We start from the raw sequence: 14,576 nt of genomic DNA on the forward strand, positions 1-14,576 counted from the left end.
TCAGGAAAACCAGGTTCTTAAAGAGGTCTTAAAGGGACCACTGCAGTCTGTCACCAAAAAGCTCAGTTTAAAACAAATACTTATCTGAACATGGAGTCGGAGGGTGCAGGAGTGCTTCTCCCGATTCCACATTAAAACTACGATCCGCTATCGGCTACCCCCTCCGAACCCCCCATGTCCCACTCGCAACCTCGGCCAGCCCTCCTGTTCGCCCCCTCCCCTCTCAAGACTTACCCGAGGGCCGCTGCAGACGACACAGTGGTCGCAAAATCAAATAGTGATCGCTGGCAAGCTGCCTGGGGACTCCCGGTGTGATGTTATTGAGGCCTGAGTTTGGACCTTGGGCCTGCCTGTTCCACATAGGGATTGATCCCTGTGTCATTCTAAGCATATAACTGACCACTGAAAGTGCATAAAAATGGTGGCGAATTTCCTCAGCGATTTTTCCACTCTGCTGCCATAACTTTGGCTGGATCATGGTGCTTCCGTTGAACTTCTGCCAAAGTTACGGTGGTGGAACCGAAGAAGTCTCTATGAAATTCCCGGCTCATGTGTTCATCTTTTACAAGTGTTTTGATATTGGTTAATGCTGTTCTGCATCCATTGTAATCAAAATGTAAATGCAGATTAGTTCTGGTGCATGTGAGTCTAAAAGCCCGATCGCTCTTCACTTCCTGCCTATTTATTGAATGATTTATTTATACTGAATATCCCAGTTAAGCTTGGCAGCTTGTTTTCAATAGATCTCTGCAGTCAGCTGCTAAAAGACACAACACAGGAGAAAAATGTAGACACCATACAGATCAATGAGGTATGACATTTGACACTTCTAATTCCTTAGAAAGAAAGACTTGGATTTATATAGCGCCTTTCATGACTACCGGACATCTCAAAGTGCTTTACAGCCAATGAAGTACTTTTTTGAAGTGTAGTCACTGCTGTAATGTGGGAAATGCAGCAGTCAATTTGCACACAAGCAAGCTCCTACAAACAGCAATGTGATAATGACCAGATAATCTATTTTTTTGTTATGCTGATTGAGGGATAAATATTGGCTAGGATACCAGGGATAACTCCCCTGCTCTTGTTCGAAATAGTGCCGTGGAATCTTTTACGTTCACCTGAGAGAGCAGGTGGGACCTCGGTTTAACGTCTCATCGGAAAGACGATCCCTCCAACAATGCAGTGCTCTCTCAGCACTGCACTAGAATGTCAGCCTAGATTTTTGTGTTCAAGTCCCTGGAGTGGGACTTGAACCCACAGCCTTCTGACTCAGAGGTGAAAGTGCTACCCACTGAACCACAGCTGACACTGCCAAATGTAGCTCAATGCTGCTTTCATTTTGTAATACATTTGTTTAAAACTTGGCTGTACAGATAATAGTCGGCAGATGGCAGCACCCTCAGTTCAGTCACCCTGTCAGCCCCCTTTTCCCCATGTTAGAGCTTCCTCTACTGGTCACAACTAGAATTTTTGCCTGTGATCCAGCATTGTTAATCCAAGGCACAGATGTGAGCATAGATTGCAGAGAATAAATCATGCTGATCTTAGCCAAAAAAATAGGAAAGGGATATTAAGTGACCACATTTAATCCTCTGATAGAAACATACACACACAAGGCCTGACATATGGTAGCCTACCTGTATGCAGAAGTCCAATTAAAACTAATATTTGTAATGGCTTAAGCAGTTGAATATGAAACAAAGCAAAAAATTAAGCCACAGAAAGTTGCACATTTAAAGGGGTTTGTTTCTGTTTTGAGGAAGGAAATGCAATCATATGGTTCTGGAAGAGCTGAGTAGAATTGGCAGATTGTCAGGCAAAAGTATCCTATTGATGTTTTAGTGATGAGTGACCCGAGAGATATCATTGCATTGTAGGAGATATCATTGTGTTGTGCGTTTAGAAACAGGTAATATCCTCTGACTAACAAAGTGTGTGGACGCTCTTTTAAACAATAAATTAAACAAAGTAAAAACAGTCAGATATTTTAAACTACAGCTGGTCTCCATTTAGTTTTTCGTAAATTGCTCAACAAAATTTCAGAATCCTGAAAATAATCAGGCAGCAAAAATGGCAATAAAAAGGTATGATTTAAATTTAATTTGAGTTGTGCAAAAGGTAAAGAATCACTATTCATGATTTTCCCTTTCATTTGGATGTACTACTTGCTACTGTTGGCAATGGCAATCCCAGTGAAAAACTGATCATATTTTCATGGAGAAAGCTGGATTCACAAGTCTGCTCCTCAGATATATATTTTTTTCAATTCATTTTCAGGATGTGGGCATTGCTGGCAAGACCAGAATTTATTGCCCATCCCTAGTTACCCTGAGAAGATGGTGGTGGGTCTTTATCTTGAATCACTGCTGTTAATTCTTTGTTTGATACAACTGCGTGGCTTGCTAGACCACTTCAAAGGGCAGTTAAGAGTCAAGCACTTTGGTGTGGGACTGGAGTGACATTTAGGTCAGACAGGGTAAGGACGGGTGGTTCCCTTCCCTCTCGACATTAGTCAACCAGTTGGGTTTTTAGCAACAGTCTGTATATCAACTGGAGTGCAATATATAACAATAGCAATCCCAGCAGCTGGATGGACATTAGAAGGGAGATTTTCCTGGGTTTGCGCCCAGACTCACAGACCCGTATATTTATGGGGAGGCGGTGAAGGTGCAGGTGTGGACATAAATGGCCGAAGAACCCAGAAAGGCCAGGGATGCGGAGGTCCTGCTGCACTTAACGGCAGGACTTAATTATCATTTTTTTCTTCCATTTCCTGGCCAATAACCGGCCACATTGGCAGTGCAAATCAGAGGAGGGATGTTCGACTTATGAGGCAGGAGAGAGAGAGAAAGGCCGCGATCAGCAAAGCAGAGGCCGAAGATTTCCTTGAGGGGTGAGGGGTGTGCTCCTCCTGGCCCACAAGGAGTGCTTGAGAAACTACTTGCTTCTGTGGTGCCGGCAGCTCCTGCCTCCCTTTCCTTGCATGGTTTGCCGTCTCCTTGGAAACCCGCACAGCAATTATAAAATTTAAATGTAGGAGCCCGATTTAAATATGTGTCAGAAGCCACAAAACTCACTGCTGTAAAATCGGTAATGGGCACGTTGGGAGGTGTTCCCTGCTTTTTCATTTTTCACTCCTCCCTTGACTCCCTCCTGCCCATTGTGGCAGGGGAAGGGGTTTAATATCGAGGCCACAGCAAATATTGGGAAATTGGGCAGGTTTTCCTTACATTTTAAGAAAATCTGGCGGATTCTTTGGCGAGCGAGGCTCCAACTCTTCCAGTTTTCCTCGATTCACTAGGCCCGAAATCGGTGAAACCCAAAGCCCGCCCAAGTGCCACCCAAAGGTCCGCCGATGGCCGCCGAGAGGTACTTTGCCAGGAAGATTCCACTAAAAGTGGTGGCAGTACTGCCCAGTGGCAAAATAATGGCTTACGCCATCAAACTGGGCGGCAGTGGGCGGGAGCTCTCAATCTCAGCGACAAAGGCTCTTGCCGCCCAAGCACCGCTGAAGATGGAGTCGGGCCCAGGGACGTTGGAAGACCTGAAAATAAAAATCATTCCAAAGAAAAAAAACACCGGAACACCTTCAGGGAACTCCATCCAGGTAAGTCGCTGTAAAAATGTTTTTTAAAAATGTTCACTAACCTTTTATTGCAGGTCTTCGTACTTACCGTCGGGGTTAGACCAGCCTCCATGCGGTCCTTCCCCCCGCTGGCGCCGACTCCCGCCAGCACCAATCTGGCAGCTTGGCGAGCGGGAGGTCACTTACGCTACTTGGCCGTCAGCAGCAGTCAGCAGGCGGTTCCTGGCGGTACTCCTCTGCCACCCACTCCAGCCCAAGTGGAAACTGGCACAGAGGGGAGACCAGAGGCTAAACTCGCCAGCAATCGTCAGCAGTGGGCAGCATTGGGCGGTAAGGCCACCAATATCTGGGCCATTATGTCCAGGCAATGCAGTGAGACTGGGTACAGACACAGGAAAATCTCTCCTTCACAGATATATGTTGAATACAGTGGAATCTGAGCTTTCTCCTATTGCCCACTGAGAGGAAATTGACCCATTAACTGTAGAATTTCTGCCTGTTAAGTGGATATGAATTTTCTCTAAAGCTTGTACAAAAGGGCAGATTATCACATGATAAACCAGCTCTTACAAAGCTTCTCCTTGCACATTACAAGGGAAGAGATGGATGCCAAGTAGTAAGTGAATTAATTTGAGGATCAAACGTTTGATCAAACATATAGGTTTTAGGAGGATTTTCAACGCAAGAGAGGTGACAAAGTAAAGGGGTTAGGAAGTGAATTTGAAAGATTGGGGGTTCAGTTGCTGCAAGATCAGCATTGGATCGTGGAGCAGGGAACAAGCAGTAATCTAGAGTCAGAGGAAGGGAAGGTATGGAGTGGGATGCATGAACAGAAAAGATTTCCAAGATTGGGTGGAACAAAACTATAGCTGTGGACGGATCTGAAGATGAAAACCAGAATCCTAGTATCGGTTCACCGGGACACAGAAGGCCAGTGGAAGCATTGCTGAATATGAAAATTCCCACATATCTGACTCCATTTAAGTATGTTCCTAGTAGGTATTTCCTCCTCTGTCTCATACAAGTGATACAACCTCTCTCCATTCACCCATCTAGAAGCCAGTTCTGTGTGTAGTAAAGGTCACTAGTTGAATGTGTCGGTTTAACTCCTCATCATTCATGAAGTACAGTGCTGCCTATTTGATTACAGATTCAGTTATTGTAAATCTCACTAAAACAGCTGGCCAATTTCTATTTCCTGTAGGGACACTATGACTTTCACTGTTCTTGGAAGAGTTCCATTTGGAGCCATCAGAGGACCTGAAGCCTCAACCCAATGACTCCCTAATTTAGTAAAAACAATGGCAGCCTCCATGGCCATCTAATAATAATGAGAGGTTGCTTGGATCAAGCTGGTTTAACTGATCTGATGGTCTATTATAAATTTCTGCTTCAGAAGAAATCAGTTTTATCATTATCATATTTCATATACATTTCTCTGTCCCTCATGAATAATAAATTTGGAAAGGAATGTGAAATATTGCCCATTACTGGAGAGGACTGCACAGTACTGCTGAATAAACTGGAAAAGGGGAAACTTGCCAGTATAGTCCTGCCATGAGGGAGTTACAAGTTATGAACTTAAGACTAAACATCCAATACATCCTCCCTACCTCTCACTGGAGTGACTCATTGTGGAATTTATTGTCTGCATGAATAATGTTGGTGACTTTTTTTGCATCATGTGGTTTTGTCTTAGGATAAAGTCATGTAAGATGTATGATTACTGCAGCTGTCAGTTTTGGTATGTTTTGCAGTTGCAAAAACTCAGCAATAAGTTGATTTTTTTTTTAACATCATCCACAATTAAATGAAACCTATAACATTTCTATTTCCTGTAGGGATGTGATGATTTCCTAATGTAGTATAGCATTTACTTAGCTTGAAGACGTGTATCTTAGATTGAATACTTATTTTTTTTACACCTGAATGGCTTAAGGAATCCATAGTCACATATGAACCACTGTGCAGTGAGTAATCCACAGATTTAGTAGGGTCTTTCAAGCTGCAATTCCTGTTCGAACCTGCCTATACATTGCAAAAGCAATACCTTAGTCCTGGCAAACAGCCACTTTAAGCAATGCTTCATGCTTACTCTGCAGGTTAAACTTCAAAGAACTTTTGTATAATTGTTCCATGATCCTTGTAAGTTTCTCAGTGTCATACATTGGTATGGCTTCAGCAGAAAAAGTTACGGTAACCACATAATGGATCAATCAGGCTATTGTGAGTAGCTTGCAAAGTTTGTTTATTTAAACAGGACTTAAATTCTGGTGGATTTTCGAACAAAAAGGGGAAGATATCAAACGGTGAGCAGGTTAGACAGACTGGAATATTCGAGGGCTTAGTGAGCTGTGTGAAATGAAACCTTAAAAGAGTTCCAGCCAGATTCCATTCATCAACTATTGCATCTCAAAATGTCTCAGCATCACTTCAATGGTGAGGATTTTCCAATGGCTTAATAATGGGGTTAAATGAATTAAGACTGAGCAATGGCCAGGAATTAAAAATGCATCTTGATATCAACCTACAGGGTTAGGTACTTCCCAATTCTACTAGGTTACATTTTTTTAATTCATCCATGGGATGTGAATGTCGCTGGCAAAATCAGCATTTAGTGCCTCAATTGCCCTTAAGAAGATGGTGATGAGCCGCCTTCTTGAACCACTGCAGTCCGTGTGGTGAAGGTACTCCCACAGTGCTGTTAGGGAGGGAGGTCCAGGAATTTGACCCAGCGACGATGAAGGAACAGCAATATATTTCCGAGTCCGGATGGTGTGTGAATCGAAGGGGGACTTGGAGATGGCGCTGTTCCCATGCACCAGCTGCCCTTGTCCTTCTAGGTGGTAGAGGTCACGTGTTTGGGAGGTGCATTCGAAGAAGTCTTGGTGTTTTTCTGCAGTGCATCTTGTAGGTGCATGTTAAATATTTAACAAGGGCTTGGCTTTACTATGATGGAGCTACCCCATGTGACAAAATGTGAGTATGTTTAGTAGTCCTGATTTTTTTGGCTTGTCAAGCTTTATTAACCAAGTTCTGAAGACAATTATACATAAATGGCAAAAGAACTGCAAACATACACTAGGCCCAGTTACTAAGGAAGCAGTCAGCAATTACAGTCCTTCTTGTATGACAATATGATACTGCTTTAAAAGCCTCAGCTGATTTTTCAATGATTAAATGTACATCAGTATTACATCCTACAAATCCACCAGTTTCACATAAAGCTTAAAAGGGATGAATATTGATCTTCTAAAGAGGATTTGTTTTGCTCTATCCAAAGATCAACTGCTCGAAGCTTTTCAAGGATCTGCTCAGTTCTTCCAGTGAAAAGCTACTGCACACACAACTGTGGACTTGACATTTTATTCTGGAAGAAAACCAAACAGTAAATTCAGTGCAATAATCCTAGATAAATTAGATGATCACTGGTGAAGCTAAGACAGTAAAGTGGTCTCTACAAAATCCATAGATGATAAAAAAAATCTACTTCATGGTACTATAGCCAGTCTTTGGATTCTAATTCTTCTCAATAAACTTCCCAAGCTGATGAACCTCACCTAAAATTCTACACATCCCAAATGTTGCCTCTCATCCTGTATTTTGCATATTGAATATTTATCAGGAGCTTGGCTTCACAATGATGAAGTTATATATAACTAAATGTAAGAAGGTTTAGTTGGCATGTTTAAACTTTATTAACATATATGAGTTCTGAAGCCAATTACACACAATATGCTCTCTGAAGCCTCAGATTGTTGCTGTGGTACAGTTCCACGAATACCAGTTGCCCTCTGATTCCTTGCCTAAATGGCCATTTTTCTTGTGTGAACCTAGCTAATATCGACAAGTTATTCAACTGCGGGGCCATCACAGTTGTGCTCTTACTCACCCAATGTCTGCATGCATAAACATTTCCAGCAGAAGAGGAATCAGAGTTGATTCTGTTCTTCCCCATCTTAGGGCTGCTCAAACCAACCATAAGTGCTGGAGCGGAGACCAAACCCGAGCCTTTTCTGTTCTGTATGAGTCAACACCACCGAAATGTTATGCCAGCCATCTATTGAAGCTTTAGATCAGCTCAAATCAAAAGAGATGGATTTGTTAAGAAGAAACTGTGCTTAATATGGCATCACTGGCATGGATTACGTATGGTTTCCTGCAGACTGCCTTTGTCGTGACAAATGTTGATTCAGAGTCCATTGCAGTTCAGCATGAAAAGAAAAAAAGTATAAAACTATGCAGACCTAACAATACATAAGATCAGCAGTTCAATTTCTATAGTCGCTTTAATTAAAAATAAATGGCTTAACAATTTAATTAAAATGGCACATTCAGTAATGTGATATGAATGCATTAACCACTGTACTAAAAATAGTGTGCAGAGGAATTTCAATCTCCAGGTAACATTAAAGGTCCTACCAACTAGACTTTCTTGTTTAAGATGAATAAGGCACTGACATACTTAATACGGATACTTATTATTCAATAGACAAAGAAAACAAGTAAAGTTGTTTGAGGATTTGTTTACACATGAGCATCAAATTTAGGGTTTAGAGAAATATAACACAACAACTCAAAACTATTATTTCTGGTCGGGTCAGATATTGACCATGAAGAAAGCACACTTTTCTTTGAATCCAAATCTACTCCTGCCACCAAATGTTCAGTATTGTTGTGGTGAATTCAAGAGAAAGTCAAGCAGCCTAGAAAGTTTTATGGAGTGATCACGAACATGGGAGGAGTTGACCAGAAAATCAGAATCAGAGAAAATGTGCTATGGTTTGAAGTTGAAATAATTGGGTCAGTACATAGCCCAGCGTAACAAAAGTAAATACCAAGTAAATGAGAACGTAATGCCTAACACTTCAGTGGGTCACAAAAGTATTTGGGAAGAGGCAGACTAATATCTCTGGTGAAAAAGATGATCAAAATCAAATTACATCTAACCTCTCCTATCCAATACATTACAGCATTGGCTTTTTTTTTACTACAGTTCGACTTAAATGTTATATTGAACTGAGGATGTAAAGAGAGCACTCTCAAAAGTCGAGACAGTGGGGGAATGATTTCCTGTTTCCGGTAAAAAATATGTGTTCTTTATAAATGGGTTTATGATTTCCATACAGCTATCTCAGAGGAAATCTGTACCTACAGTGCATTCAAGTGATGTGGCAATATTGCCATTTCAGTTTGATTTATCATTTCACACACGTGAAATATTCTACAATCGCTGCCAAAAATATGCAAGAGAGTCACTTCAGCGAATGCCTGGCGAGTCTCACTTCAACATGATGTCAGAAGAAGTTTTTTTCAGCCTCTGCAAACATCTTGTTCGATTGCTTAAATAAGGATTGTCTCAACATCTCTTGGCCTGATCTGAGAAATGCTACTTGAATTACATTCTCCATCAGTGGAAAAAGTATGATGTTACGCTAACATGCTCAGGGAGTATAAAATCTCTAAACTGCATTTTCTTTTCTTTTCTGAAAATGAAGAGGTGGTAAGATGAAGTGTTCCGTTCAGGAGGACTGTCACTTATTCTCAAAGAATTAACATCTTCCTCTGAACAACATAGAAAGTCTGCTCTACAACTCCAAATATACCTGCTCCATTGTCCACCTCAACAAAATACCTCTGTGCCATGTTCTAACTTCCAGGAAATATTACACTCTCTTACTCACCAATCGTTGTGAAATGCTTGCCAGAATGAAGTCCTGCTTTACGTAGATACCTTTAAAGATAAAGAAAATAAAGTCAACGTCAACCTTTGCAGTATCTTTCCTTATTACTCTGGCTCATTGTAGGCTGGGAATGCAATTACTGTAGATAGGCTGCTTCTCCTCATTGATCAAAGATGCAGTGGCATCTTTATTATTCCAAGCTCATTACCTGATGGTGTATCTTCCTTAACTATGTACAGTGAGTAAGAAAAGTACTAAGGCAGCAATGTACCTATTATAAAATTATTACAGTAATAGGAGTATGATCTATGGTGCCTTGTTTAGCATGTCGACCTTGCCCAAATGACTATTCTTGATATGTGAACTTAAACAGTGAGTGTTAGCGGGCTATTCAACTGTGGGCGCTAGGATTTCAAGTTGACCCTAGTCCTGGTCATTGCCTAACATTCGCAGATGTGCACTTTGAAATTCAATCACTGGGTAGCAATCAGAAGCTGGAACTCTGCTGGTTTATGCCTCCTCATTCCCCAGTATGACTGAGTAGCTGTAATGCCCCACCATTGTATAGGCTGAGATCAGCTAACAGTACAGGAGAGAGATCAAACCTAGAAACGTCCTGGTATGTACGGCTTAGTTCCACACCAAATGGTATAACTACCCATTGAGTCAACTGAAGCCAAACATATGTTCAAGCTTTTCATAATGTATCATACAATTGCACTTTAGAAATATAGCTACACGTATCAATACCAATCTGACCTTATTGTGACCATGCACATGCTGATATAACACATCAACTATTACAAATACCATAAAGTTATGCACATCAGTTAAACTTTTATCAATTTTTTAAATCAAAAATATTGGCAGGACTTTGAAGGGAAAAATAAAGTCATGCTCAAATTTTTTTAACCATTCTGCAAAGGAAGTAAGACAATTTAAAACAGGCAGATTAAATTAGGAGCCATGGGAAGGTGGTATTCCCTACAGTATCAGCTGTGGCTCAGTGCGTAGCACTCTTGTCTCTAGGCCAAAAGGTTGTGGGTTCGAATCCCACTCCAGGGACCTCAGCATGAAAAATCTAGGCGACACTCCAGTGTAATACTGAGGGAGTGCTACACTGTTGGAGGTGTTGTCTTTCAGATGAGATGTTAAATTGAGGTCCTGTCTGCTCTTCCAAGTGGATGTAAAAGATCCCATGGCACTATTTCGAAGAAGAGTGGGGGAGTTATTCCTCGTGTCCTGGCCAATCAACATCACAAAACAGATTATCTGGTCATTATCACATTGCAGTTTGTGCTTGCCTGTGTGCAAATTGGCTGCTGTGTTTTCTACATGACAAAACTCTAATTGGCTGTAAAGTGCTTTGAGATGTCTGGTGGTCCTGAAAGGTGCTATAAAAATGTAAGGCAAAAGCAGAATTGCTCCCATTTTTTAGGAATTGTATTTACATACAAACATACAAAATTGATGGGAAGGAAAAGATTAGCTGGCCCATCAAGACTGCCCCACACTCACAATGGCTGGAGCACTCATGACAGACATTTCCTACTTAACCCCCCCTCCCACCATCACCACCTCCACTCCCACAGTCAGATAATCCCCTGGGAGAGACAAGAAACCAGAGGAAAAACCCAGGCACAATAAGGGAAAAACGTAATGTGGAAAATTGCTCTCCGACCCCCTCAGTCGAAGGAAACCAATCCAGGAGATTACATGCACCAAGTGTTATCTGAAAAACCACTTACCTGTGATATGATGCAATCTGTGCTCTGGTCCAGGGGTAATTGTCCTGTATTCTGGTCTTTTATTGGTTGCTGAGCTTTACTGAGCTTATGAGCAAAGCTCACATCAATTACTAATATCTTAAATTTTTCATTTACATTTGGGCTATTTTTCTCCATTTGTACTGATTGTCATTTGCAGTGTTGTCACAACATGTATTTAATGTGATGACATCAATAAGCTATGGGGCAGAGAAGAACATCACAGAAACAATGAGCTTTAATACGCTCAAAAAGATTTTTGAAAACGCCTGAAAATAGGCGCAGGCCTGTTTAGAAAGCGCTGGCAGCCTGTTAATTTGGTGCTGCATGTTAATTGAAATGATCTTAGTGTGCAGCCCAGCGACTATCGCACTGCTGACAGGCTGTGCGCTCAGCAGGAGGCTTAAGGATTCGTCGCTGGAATAACACTACCTTTCCTTAAAGCAAAGCTGTTAGTTTTGAAAGTAGTCTCTGGACCTTAAAGATGAACTGCCTTCTGAAAAAAAAATCCATTCAAAACTAGGCAGTCTGCAGCTCTGAAAGTTAAACTGCCTTCTGCACATAGAACATAGTAAAAATGCTTCAGCACTAACACAAATGGCTCAACAGGTCAGGGAAAGGGAACCCAGGGTCTCGGGTGCAACACTCAAACTTTGTGCAGGGGTTCAACACTGGATGAGAGGTCCTCTACCAACAGGGAGCCAGGAGGCCTTCCAAAAAGAAGGATGTGAGACCAGATCACCGAGTCTGTCACTGCCAGGAGTGTCACCCCACGACCTGGCTCCAGTGCCCAATGAAGATTCATGACCTCAGACGAGTGGTCAAGGTCAGTGAATGCATCTTCAAAAGCCATCTCCGACCACTTGTACCACTAGCCTCACACAGTGCTCAATGTACAAGCCATCACTCACCTCCCAACAATCTCTACCAAACATAATGTACACCTCAGATTCCTAACTTCATCTCACTCCATTGGATGAGATGGTGCTGGACCTTCTTGGCAGGGGCATGGTTGAGCCCTTGGCTCAAGCTGCACATGGTGCAAGCATGCACCTCTTGACTTACTACCCTCCCCCCACTACAAACCTACCCATGTGCCTTTCTCATTTCAGACATTCAAGAAATGCAGCCAGCCCAGCCAGTGATTGACCAAGAAGAGGGAGAGGAGAGTGAAGAAGAAGAAGGAACACCGTCACACAATTTCACACTCCCAGCCACCAGCTCCTTGAGGACAACCTGCAAGGCCATTTGCAGTGTCCGCCACTGTAAGTCAGAAGCCTTCCACCAGCCATGCTGCAGCCACTGGGGTAGCACAGCGTAATATTACTAGGATAGGCAAAAGCAGATGCAAGACAATCACTAAGAGAATGCCCAAGATTGACGACTTGATTTTTTAATGTAATATTGGATGCATATACAGATAAAGTTGGATTGGAAATTTTGCTTTGTTGTGGTTTTTATTTCAGCATTGTGGGGAAGAGGACACTGTAATGGTCAGTAACAAAGGGAAAGTAAGGTGTGGGAAAAAATGTTGAAAGGGGAATTGGGATTGTGGTCACTGGTACCACAGGCAGGTGATTCCATCCCAGATATCCTGGTCAGAAAGGGGCTGTCTGGGTTGCCTCCTTCCTTCTGCTTCCCCCTCTTCTGCTTTTTCCTCTTTGCTCTGCGAGAAGCTTGTCCCCTTTGCTGCCTCTGTTCCATGTCCATGTGCTGGTGCAGCCCAAGGGGGACTGCAACTAGAGCCCCCAGGACTGGGAGCAGGTAATGTTCTCAGAGGCCTTCCTTTTACATCTGAAGTCTTGCAAGCATGCAGCAGCACTCCCGACACACCTTAGCAATTTGTTAAATGTATTGCTCCAAGCCGCTACAATAAAATGTAAAAAAAGTCCAAGATCTAAAAACAAAACTTTCCTGAAAGATGTGTGTGTCCCTTTAAGAAGCCTTGGCAGTGTCTCTGTAGCACTGCTGCTAGGACGTTCTTCCATGTGTGGTTTGGAGTGCGGCGGCATCCAACATCTCAGTTGTGTGTCAATTCAGGCATTGGACGCCGATTGACGTCACGATCTGCATATTTACATGTGAGAGGCGAGCACAGGCAATGGCAGCCTGAACGACCTCCCCAAAATGGGGGCCTCTGTGTTCCACGTCGGAAGCGAGGCGGTTGCCATTTTTTCAGCAAAACAGGTCTTACCAGCCGGCGCTATAAGCCCAAATTTCATGGCCCTTGCCTGTGATACTCTTAGAGTGAATTTAGACTACAACCATCTAACTAAGACCAATAGCTGCAGTTGGGATGTCATCTAAACGATGCCCTGTTTACACTGCCCTGCTGAAAATTTGGCGCCGATATTTACTCGGAGACATGTTGAGGTTTGATATCGTGTGGGAAGTTCAGCACGTCTGTCAGTGGTTTTTAAACAGAGCCAGCTCATTAGCATTTTACTTCGGGGTTTAGCATTCAATGAGTGGCAGCACGCGTGGTGAGGACCCGTATGACAAAATCTATACTCCTGTATTGAAAGGGCCAATCCGAAGATGCAATTTGGAGGAGTAGGGAGTTGGGAAGTCAACAAGAGGAAGTTCAGGAATGGATTTGAGGTGGTCAAATGCTGCGCTCTGTTTCATTGATGCCTCCCTTGATGCGCTGCTGGGGGCTGTGAGGAGTCAGACAGAGATACTCTTCCCCAGCAATGGGAGGAAGGAAACTGCTGGTGAAACCAAGAAGGCATGGCTGGAGGTGGCTCAGAAGGTGAGCAGCAGGCACATCGTGCCACGCTCGTGGATTCAGTGCAGGAAGCGCTTAAATGGCCTAACCAGGTCAGGAAAGGTGAGTACAGTTAACGGAGTAGAAGCCCTTGTGGTTGGCAAATACTATTGGTTGATCCGGGGATGCCCATATTGCCATGTGTGTGCAGTCGATAACACCCTGAACCTGTGAGAACCCAACCAGAGACGCAAACGCAAGTGCCCGCTCATTCTGACTGGCATCTTGAGTACTGAGTATTTATTACAGTATTTCCTTGAGTTTGATTCAGCCCCCTCAATTGCCATTGTGTTCTCATCTTGCTTTCACTGGCGAGTTTCAGGAAGCCCAGGAATGGAGTGGATGTGCTGTTAAATTTAAAGACCAGTTAAAATATCGCTCCAATTGAGCGATCAGTACATGTTAATAGGCAACGTGTCTCTCCCGAAGTGGTTGCACACAAGCAGCCGACCACGTTCAAGTTAAAACATGGAAGTTGGCAGGTTGGAGCTGGCTTCCTGACACTCTGACATTTTTCCCAGTTTGCATTGCTCACTTGCACCCTATCTGCTTCTTGAGGTTAAATCTCCCCTCTCTCATTCTGCTGCTCATGAAAAAGCTCGACGCATTCATTCTTGCAGCTTGTGCAGAGCTCCTCTTCCAACAGTTACATTTTTAATATTTATATAAGGAAGCATCTGCATTTTGTAAACATTTAAATTAATTGCAGTCATTTTAAAACCTGCTCAGGGGCACCAGGGATTTTGGGCAGTTTTTATACCTAATTTGAC

Source organism: Pristiophorus japonicus, chromosome 2 (genome assembly GCF_044704955.1).
Source record: "Pristiophorus japonicus isolate sPriJap1 chromosome 2, sPriJap1.hap1, whole genome shotgun sequence".
Lineage (NCBI taxonomy): Eukaryota > Metazoa > Chordata > Chondrichthyes > Pristiophoridae > Pristiophorus > Pristiophorus japonicus.